Here is a 10,288-nt window from a genome sequence, read left to right on the forward strand (position 1 = left end):
TCTGTGTGGAGTTGGCATGTTCTCCCCGTGTCCGCGTGGGTTCCTCCCTTCCTCCCACTGGCCAAAAGCATGCATTTAGGTGGATCGGCAACTCTAAAGTGTCCCTAGGAATGAATGGTGTGAATGGCCCTGTGCAATGCAGGGCGGCCCTATAGGCTGAGAGATGGGCGCCGGCCACCCCGAGCCACCCGCCGAGGCGGGGGGCTCATGTGTGAGTGTCCCCGATAGAAAAGGAAACATTTAATTTTTTCCCAATCAATCATTAAAAAAAATACACATGTATTTTACACACAACTACAACTTCGTCAGCACAAATGAAGTTACTCTGCACCCCTGATGGGACTCGAACCCACAATCCCTGGCTTCGGAGGCCAGTGCCTTATCCATTAGGCCACTGGGGCTTTGCAATATCAGGCTGGTTCTGATGATATGCCATCGGATCCTCCGGACATCTAAAGTAGGACGTAAACGTCAGGTCACCCTGGACCAAAACTCATATGACCAGAAAGAGTCCGAACACTATGAAGAAACAAGGTGGACGACAGCGGTGTCACCCATCACAACACCAAAAGAGGGTACGACAACAGTCTTCTTCTTCTTCTTCTTCTTTCGGCTTTTCCCGTCAGGTGTCGCCACAGCGAGTCAACTTTCTCCATCTAACCCTATTCTCTGTATCCTTCTCTCTCACACCAACTACCTTCATATCTTCTCTCACTACATCCATAAATCTTCTCTTTGGTCTTCCTCCAGACCGTTTGCCTGGCAGCTCCAATTCCAGCATCCGTCTACCAATATATTCACTATCTCTTCTCTGTACATGACCCAACCATCTCAGTCTGGCTTCTCTGACCTTCTCTCCAAACATCTAACATGTGCCGTCCCTCTGATAGCCTCATTCCTGATCCTCTCCATCCTGGTCACTCCCAAACAGAACCTCAACATCTTCATCTCTGCAACCTCTAGTTCTGCCTGCTGTCTTTTGGTCATTGTTCCAGTTTCTAGTCCAAACATCATCTCTGGTCTCACCACTGTACACCTTGTACACCTTTCCTTTTATTCTGGCTGAAAATCTTCTATCTCTTGGTACCCCTGACACTTTTCTCCACCCATTCCAACCTGCTTGGACCCGTCTCTTCACCTCTTTTCCACACTCTCCGTTGCTCTGGACTGTTGACCCTAAGTACCTGAAATCCTCCAGCTTCTTGATCTCCACTCCCTGTAGCCTCACCACTCCACCCGAGTTCCCCTCATTCACACACATATATTCTGTCTTGCTGCGACTAACTTTCATTCCTCTCCTTTCCAGAGCATACCTCCATCTCTCTAGATTTTCCTCTACCTGTTGTCTGCTCTCACTACAGATCACAATGTCATCCGCGAACATCATGGTCCATGGGGATTCCTGTCTAACCTCATCTGTCAGCCTATCCATCACCATTGCGAACAAGAAGGGGCTCAGAGCTGATCCCTGATGGAGTCCCACCTCCACCTTGAACTTCTCTGTTACCCCTACAGCACACCGTACCAGTGTCTCACAGCGAGCATGCATGTCCTGCACCAGTCTAACATACTTCTCTGCCACTCCAGACTTCCTCATACAATACCAGAGCTCCTCTCTTGGCACCCTGTCATATGCCTTTTCTGGGTCTACAAAAACACAATGCAGCTCCCTCTGGCCTTCTCTGTACTTTTCTATTAGCATTCTCAACGCAAATACTGCATCTGTAGTACTCTTCCTAGGCATGAAGCCATACTGCTGTTCACAAATGCTGACTTCTGCTCTCAGTCTAGTTTCCACTACTCTTTCCCATAACTTCATTGTATGGCTCATCAACTTTATCCTCTCTATAGTTGCGACAATTCTGCACATCCCCTTTATTCTTAAAAATAGGCACCATCACACTTTGTCTCCATTCTTCAGGCATCTTCTCACTCTAAGATCCTGTTGAATAATCTAGTCAGAAAATCTACCGCTGCCTCTCCTGGACACTTCCGCACCTCCACACAGGGTACGACAATATTGTTCACGTTATCAGTAATTTTCGTCATACTTTAGAAGTTTCACTTTTTTTTCAAATATAAGTGACCTTTGACATTTTTAGTCAAAATTTTATTATTACACATGTTTTGCCAATTTTGCCAATTTTTTACTTTTTCCAATATTTTTCACTTTGTCAACAATTTTTTCAATACTTTGTGGTTTTCACATTTTTTTCCAATTTTACTTACCTTTGATTTTTTTATTTCTCAAAAATGTCATTTATGTACAAATTTGGACATTTTGCAAATCTTTCAAATTTCTCCAATATTTTACACTCTGTCAAATATTTTTGTCATTCTTTATAATTTTCACATTTTTTCCAATTTTACTGACTTTTGATATTTTCTGTCAAAATATGAATAAATTAATAAATTGTCACATTTTGCCAATTTTTCACCTTTCCTAATATTTTACACTTTGTCAACATTTTTTTTCAATACTTTATTATTTTCACATTTTTCAAATGTTGCTGACTTTTGACTTTTTACGCAAAATTTTCATGAATATACATATTGTAACATTTTGCAAAGTTTTCACTTTTCCCAATTTTTTTGACTTTGTCAACAATTTTCATCATACTATATGGTTTTCACATTTTTTTCAATGTTACTGACCTTTGACATTTTACGCAAAATTTTCATGAATATACATATTGTAAATTTTGCAAAATTTTACATTTTTCCCAATATTTCACACTTGGTCAACAATTTTTTTAAATACTTCATGGTTTTCACATTTTTTCCAAAGTTAGTACCTTTGACATTTTTTGTCAATATTTTCATGACCATCTATAAAGTCCTTTTTTTTCAATTTTTCGCTTATCCTAATACTTTACACTTTGTCAGCAATTTTTGTAATACTTCATGGTTTTCACATTTTTTCCAATGTTACTTACCTTTGGCATTTTTTGTCAAAATTTTCATGGATATACATATTGTAACATTTTGCCAATTTTTCACTTTTCCCAATACTTTTGACTGTATTAACACTTTTTACGGTACTTCATGGTTTTCACATTTTTTCCAAAGTTAGTACCTTTGACATTTTTTGTCAAAATTTTCATGAACATCTATAAAGTCCTTTTTTTTCAATTTTTCGCTTATCCTAATACTTTACACTTTGTCAACTATTTTTGTAATACTTCATGGTTTTCACATTTTTTCCAATACTACTTACTACCTTTGACATTTTTTGTCAAAATTTTCATGAATATACATATTGTAACATTTTGCTAAGTTTTCACTTTTTCGAATATTTTTTTCTATATTAACACTTTTTACGGTACTTCATGGTTTTCACATTTTTTCCAAAGTTAGTACCTTTGACATTTTTTGTCAAAATTTTCATGAACATCTATAAAGTCCTTTTTTTTCAATTTTTTGCTTATCCTAATACTTTACACTTTGTTAACAATTTTTGTAATACTTCATGGTTTTCACATTTTTTCCAATGTTACTTACCTTTGGCATTTTTTGTCAAAATTTTCATGGATATACATATTGTAACATTTTGCCAATTTTTCACTTTTCCCAATACTTTTGACTGTATTAACACTTTTTACGGTACTTCATGGTTTTCACATTTTTTCCAAAGTTAGTACCTTTGACATTTTTTGTCAAAATTTTCATGAACATTTATAAAGTCCTTTTTTTTCAATTTTTCGCTTATCCTAATACTTTACACTTTGTTAACAATTTTTGTAATACTTCATGGTTTTCACATTTTTTCCAATGTTACTTACCTTTGGCATTTTTTGTCAAAATTTTCATGGATATACATATTGTAACATTTTGCCAATTTTTCACTTTTCCCAATACTTTTGACTGTATTAACACTTTTTACGGTACTTCATGGTTTTCACATTTTTTCCAAAGTTAGTACCTTTGACATTTTTTGTCAAAATTTTCATGAACATTTATAAAGTCCTTTTTTTTCAATTTTTCGCTTATCCTAATACTTTACACTTTGTCAACAATTTTTGTAATACTTCATGGTTTTCACATTTTTTCCAATACTACTACCTTTGACATTTTTTGTCAAAATTTTCATGAATATACATATTGTAACATTTTACCAAGTTTTCACTTTTTCGAATATTTTTGACTATATTAACACTTTTTACGGTACTTCATGGTTTTCACATTTTTTCCAAAGTTAGTACCTTTGACATTTTTTTTCAAAATTTTCATGAACATTTATAAAGTCCTTTTTTTTCAATTTTTCGCTTATCCTAATACTTTACACTTTGTTAACAATTTTTGTAATACTTCATGGTTTTCACATTTTTTCCAATACTACTACCTTTGACATTTTTTGTCAAAATTTTCATGAATATACATATTGTAACATTTTACCAAGTTTTCACTTTTTCGAATATTTTTGACTATATTAACACTTTTTACGGTACTTCATGGTTTTCACATTTTTCCCAAAGTTAGTACCTTTGACATTTTTTGTCAAAATTTTCATGAACATCTATAAAGTCCTTTTTTTTCAATTTTTCGCTTATCCTAATACTTTACACTTTGTTAACAAGTTTTGTAATACTTCATGGTTTTCACATTTTTTCCAATGTTACTTACCTTTGGCATTTTTTGTCAAAATTTTCATGGATATACATATTGTAACATTTTGCCAATTTTTCACTTTTCCCAATACTTTTGACTGTATTAACACTTTTTACGGTACTTCATGGTTTTCACATTTTTTCCAAAGTTAGTACCTTTGACATTTTTTGTCAAAATTTTCATGAACATCTATAAAGTCCTTTTTTTTCAAATTTTCGCTTATCCTAATACTTTACACTTTGTCAACAATTTTTGTAATACTTCATGGTTTTCACATTTTTTCCAATACTACTACCTTTGACATTTTTTGTCAAAATTTTCATGAATATACATATTGTAACATTTTGCCAAGTTTTCACTTTTTCGAATATTTTTGACTATATTAACACTTTTTACGGTACTTCATGGTTTTCACATTTTTTCCAAAGTTAGTACCTTTGACATTTTTTTTCAAAATTTTCATGAACATTTATAAAGTCCTTTTTTTTCAATTTTTCGCTTATCCTAATACTTTACACTTTGTTAACAATTTTTGTAATATTTCATGGTTTTCACATTTTTTCCAATGTTACTTACCTTTGGCATTTTTTGTCAAAATTTTCATGGATATACATATTGTAACATTTTGCCAATTTTTCACTTTTCCCAATACTTTTGACTGTATTAACACTTTTTACGGTACTTCATGGTTTTCACATTTTTTCCAAAGTTAGTACCTTTGACATTTTTTGTCAAAATTTTCATGAACATCTATAAAGTCATTTTTTTTCAATTTTTCGCTTATCCTAATACTTTACACTTTGTCAACAATTTTTGTAATACTTCATGGTTTTCACATTTTTTCCAATACTACTACCTTTGACATTTTTTGTCAAAATTTTCATGAATGTACATATTGTAACATTTTGCCAAGTTTTCACTTTTTCGAATATTTTTGACTATATTAACACTTTTTACGGTACTTCATGGTTTTCACATTTTTTCCAAAGTTAGTACCTTTGACATTTTTTGTCAAAATTTTCATGAACATCTATAAAGTCATTTTTTTTCAATTTTTCGCTTATCCTAATACTTTACACTTTGTCAACAATTTTTGTAATACTTCATGGTTTTCACATTTTTTCCAATACTACTACCTTTGACATTTTTTGTCAAAATTTTCATGAATATACATATTGTAACATTTTGCCAAGTTTTCACTTTTTCGAATATTTTTGACTATATTAACACTTTTTACGGTACTTCATGGTTTTCACATTTTTTCCAAAGTTAGTACCTTTGACATTTTTTGTCAAAATTTTCATGAACATCTATAAAGTCCTTTTTTTTCAATTTTTCGCTTATCCTAATACTTTACACTTTGTCAACAATTTTTGTAATACTTCATGGTTTTCACATTTTTTCCAATACTACTACCTTTGACATTTTTGTCAAAATTTTCATGAATATACATATTGTAACATTTTGCCAAGTTTTCACTTTTTCGAATATTTTTGACTATATTAACACTTTTTACGGTACTTCATGGTTTTCACATTTTTTCCAAAGTTAGTACCTTTGACATTTTTTTTCAAAATTTTCATGAACATTTATAAAGTCCTTTTTTTTCAATTTTTCGCTTATCCTAATACTTTACACTTTGTCACCAATTTTTGTAATACTTCATGGTTTTCACATTTTTTCCAATACTACTACCTTTGACATTTTTTGTCAAAATTTTCATGAATATACATATTGTAACATTTTACCAAGTTTTCACTTTTTCGAATATTTTTGACTATATTAACACTTTTTACGGTACTTCATGGATTTCACATTTTTTCAAAAGTTAGTACCTTTGACATTTTTTGTCAAAATTTTCATGAACATCTATAAAGTCCTTTTTTTTCAATTTTTCGCTTATCCTAATACTTTACACTTTGTTAACAATTTTTGTAATACTTCATGGTTTTCACATTTTTTCCAATACTACTACCTTTGACATTTTTTGTCAAAATTTTCATGAATATACATATTGTAACATTTTACCAAGTTTTCACTTTTTCGAATATTTTTGACTATATTAACACTTTTTACGGTACTTCATGGTTTTCACATTTTTCCCAAAGTTAGTACCTTTGACATTTTTTGTCAAAATTTTCATGAACATCTATAAAGTCCTTTTTTTTCAATTTTTCGCTTATCCTAATACTTTACACTTTGTTAACAAGTTTTGTAATACTTCATGGTTTTCACATTTTTTCCAATGTTACTTACCTTTGGCATTTTTTGTCAAAATTTTCATGGATATACATATTGTAACATTTTGCCAATTTTTCACTTTTCCCAATACTTTTGACTGTATTAACACTTTTTACGGTACTTCATGGTTTTCACATTTTTTCCAAAGTTAGTACCTTTGACATTTTTTGTCAAAATTTTCATGAACATCTATAAAGTCCTTTTTTTTCAATTTTTCGCTTATCCTAATACTTTACACTTTGTCAACAATTTTTGTAATACTTCATGGTTTTCACATTTTTTCCAATACTACTACCTTTGACATTTTTTGTCAAAATTTTCATGAATATACATATTGTAACATTTTACCAAGTTTTCACTTTTTCGAATATTTTTGACTATATTAACACTTTTTACGGTACTTCATGGTTTTCACATTTTTTCCAAAGTTAGTACCTTTGACATTTTTTTTCAAAATTTTCATGAACATTTATAAAGTCCTTTTTTTTCAATTTTTCGCTTATCCTAATACTTTACACTTTGTTAACAATTTTTGTAATATTTCATGGTTTTCACATTTTTTCCAATGTTACTTACCTTTGGCATTTTTTGTCAAAATTTTCATGGATATACATATTGTAACATTTTGCCAATTTTTCACTTTTCCCAATACTTTTGACTGTATTAACACTTTTTACGGTACTTCATGGTTTTCACATTTTTTCCAAAGTTAGTACCTTTGACATTTTTTGTCAAAATTTTCATGAACATCTATAAAGTCCTTTTTTTTCAATTTTTCGCTTATCCTAATACTTTACACTTTGTCAACAATTTTTGTAATACTTCATGGTTTTCACATTTTTTCCAATACTACTACCTTTGACATTTTTTGTCAACATTTTCATGAATATACATATTGTAACATTTTGCCAAGTTTTCACTTTTTCGAATATTTTTGACTATATTAACACTTTTTACGGTACTTCATGGTTTTCACATTTTTTCCAAAGTTAGTACCTTTGACATTTTTTGTCAAAATTTTCATGAACATCTATAAAGTCCTTTTTTTTCAATTTTTCGCTTATCCTAATACTTTACACTTTGTCAACAATTTTTGTAATACTTCATGGTTTTCACATTTTTTCCAATACTACTACCTTTGACATTTTTGTCAAAATTTTCATGAATATACATATTGTAACATTTTGCCAAGTTTTCACTTTTTCGAATATTTTTGACTATATTAACACTTTTTACGGTACTTCATGGTTTTCACATTTTTTCCAAAGTTAGTACCTTTGACATTTTTTTTCAAAATTTTCATGAACATTTATAAAGTCCTTTTTTTTCAATTTTTCGCTTATCCTAATACTTTACACTTTGTCACCAATTTTTGTAATACTTCATGGTTTTCACATTTTTTCCAATACTACTACCTTTGACATTTTTTGTCAAAATTTTCATGAATATACATATTGTAACATTTTACCAAGTTTTCACTTTTTCGAATATTTTTGACTATATTAACACTTTTTACGGTACTTCATGGATTTCACATTTTTTCAAAAGTTAGTACCTTTGACATTTTTTTTCAAAATTTTCATGAACATTTATAAAGTCCTTTTTTTTCAATTTTTCGCTTATCCTAATACTTTACACTTTGTCAACAATTTTTGTAATACTTCATGGTTTTCACATTTTTTCAGATACTGCTACCTTTGACATTTTTTGTCAAAATTTTCATGAATATACATATTGTAACATTTTACCAAGTTTTCACTTTTTCGAATATTTTTGACTATATTAACACTTTTTACGGTACTTCATGGTTTTCACATTTTTTCCAAAGTTAGTACCTTTGACATTTTTTTTCAAAATTTTCATGAACATTTATAAAGTCCTTTTTTTTCAATTTTTCGCTTATCCTAATACTTTACACTTTGTTAACAATTTTTGTAATATTTCATGGTTTTCACATTTTTTCCAATGTTACTTACCTTTGGCATTTTTTGTCAAAATTTTCATGGATATACATATTGTAACATTTTGCCAATTTTTCACTTTTCCCAATACTTTTGACTGTATTAACACTTTTTACGGTACTTCATGGTTTTCACATTTTTTCCAAAGTTAGTACCTTTGACATTTTTTGTCAAAATTTTCATGAACATCTATAAAGTCCTTTTTTTTCAATTTTTCGCTTATCCTAATACTTTACACTTTGTCAACAATTTTTGTAATACTTCATGGTTTTCACATTTTTTCCAATACTACTACCTTTGACATTTTTTGTCAACATTTTCATGAATATACATATTGTAACATTTTGCCAAGTTTTCACTTTTTCGAATATTTTTGACTATATTAACACTTTTTACGGTACTTCATGGTTTTCACATTTTTTCCAAAGTTAGTACCTTTGACATTTTTTGTCAAAATTTTCATGAACATCTATAAAGTCCTTTTTTTTCAATTTTTCGCTTATCCTAATACTTTACACTTTGTCAACAATTTTTGTAATACTTCATGGTTTTCACATTTTTTCCAATACTACTACCTTTGACATTTTTGTCAAAATTTTCATGGATATACATATTGTAACATTTTGCCAATTTTTCACTTTTCCAATACTTTTGACTGTATTAACACTTTTTACGGTACTTCATGGTTTTCACATTTTTTCCAAAGTTAGTACCTTTGACATTTTTTGTCAAAATTTTCATGAACATCTATAAAGTCCTTTTTTTTCAATTTTTCGCCTATCCTAATACTTTACACTTTGTCAACAATTTTTGTAATACTTCATGGTTTTCACATTTTTTCCAATACTACTACCTTTGACATTTTTTGTCAAAATTTTCATGAATATACATATTGTAACATTTTGCCAAGTTTTCACTTTTTCGAATATTTTTGACTATATTAACACTTTTTACGGTACTTCATGGTTTTCACATTTTTTCCAAAGTTAGTACCTTTGACATTTTTTGTCAAAATTTTCATGAACATCTATAAAGTCCTTTTTTTTCAATTTTTCGCTTATCCTAATACTTTACACTTTGTCAACAATTTTTGTAATACTTCATGGTTTTCACATTTTTTCCAATACTACTACCTTTGACATTTTTGTCAAAATTTTCATGAATATACATATTGTAACATTTTGCCAAGTTTTCACTTTTTCGAATATTTTTGACTATATTAACACTTTTTACGGTACTTCATGGTTTTCACATTTTTTCCAAAGTTAGTACCTTTGACATTTTTTTTCAAAATTTTCATGAACATTTATAAAGTCCTTTTTTTTCAATTTTTCGCTTATCCTAATACTTTACACTTTGTCACCAATTTTTGTAATACTTCATGGTTTTCACATTTTTTCCAATACTACTACCTTTGACATTTTTTGTCAAAATTTTCATGAATATACATATTGTAACATTTTACCAAGTTTTCACTT

At 30.0% G+C, this 10,288-nt stretch overlaps 1 non-coding gene across 1 annotated transcript; it reads right to left on the minus strand.

Moving 5' to 3' along the window:
* Positions 1–328: 328 nt before the first annotated feature.
* trnar-ccg (transfer RNA arginine (anticodon CCG)) lies at positions 329–401 on the minus strand. Its single transcript has one exon. It is a non-coding gene; the product is annotated as a tRNA-Arg (tRNA).
* Positions 402–10,288: the final 9,887 nt, after the last annotated feature.

The sequence above is a fragment of the Fistularia commersonii genome, chromosome 36 (assembly GCF_037954325.1).
Source record: "Fistularia commersonii isolate RoL2024-O1a breed Wild chromosome 36, RoL_Fcom_v1.0, whole genome shotgun sequence".
Classification (NCBI taxonomy): Eukaryota; Metazoa; Chordata; class Actinopteri; order Syngnathiformes; family Fistulariidae; genus Fistularia; species Fistularia commersonii.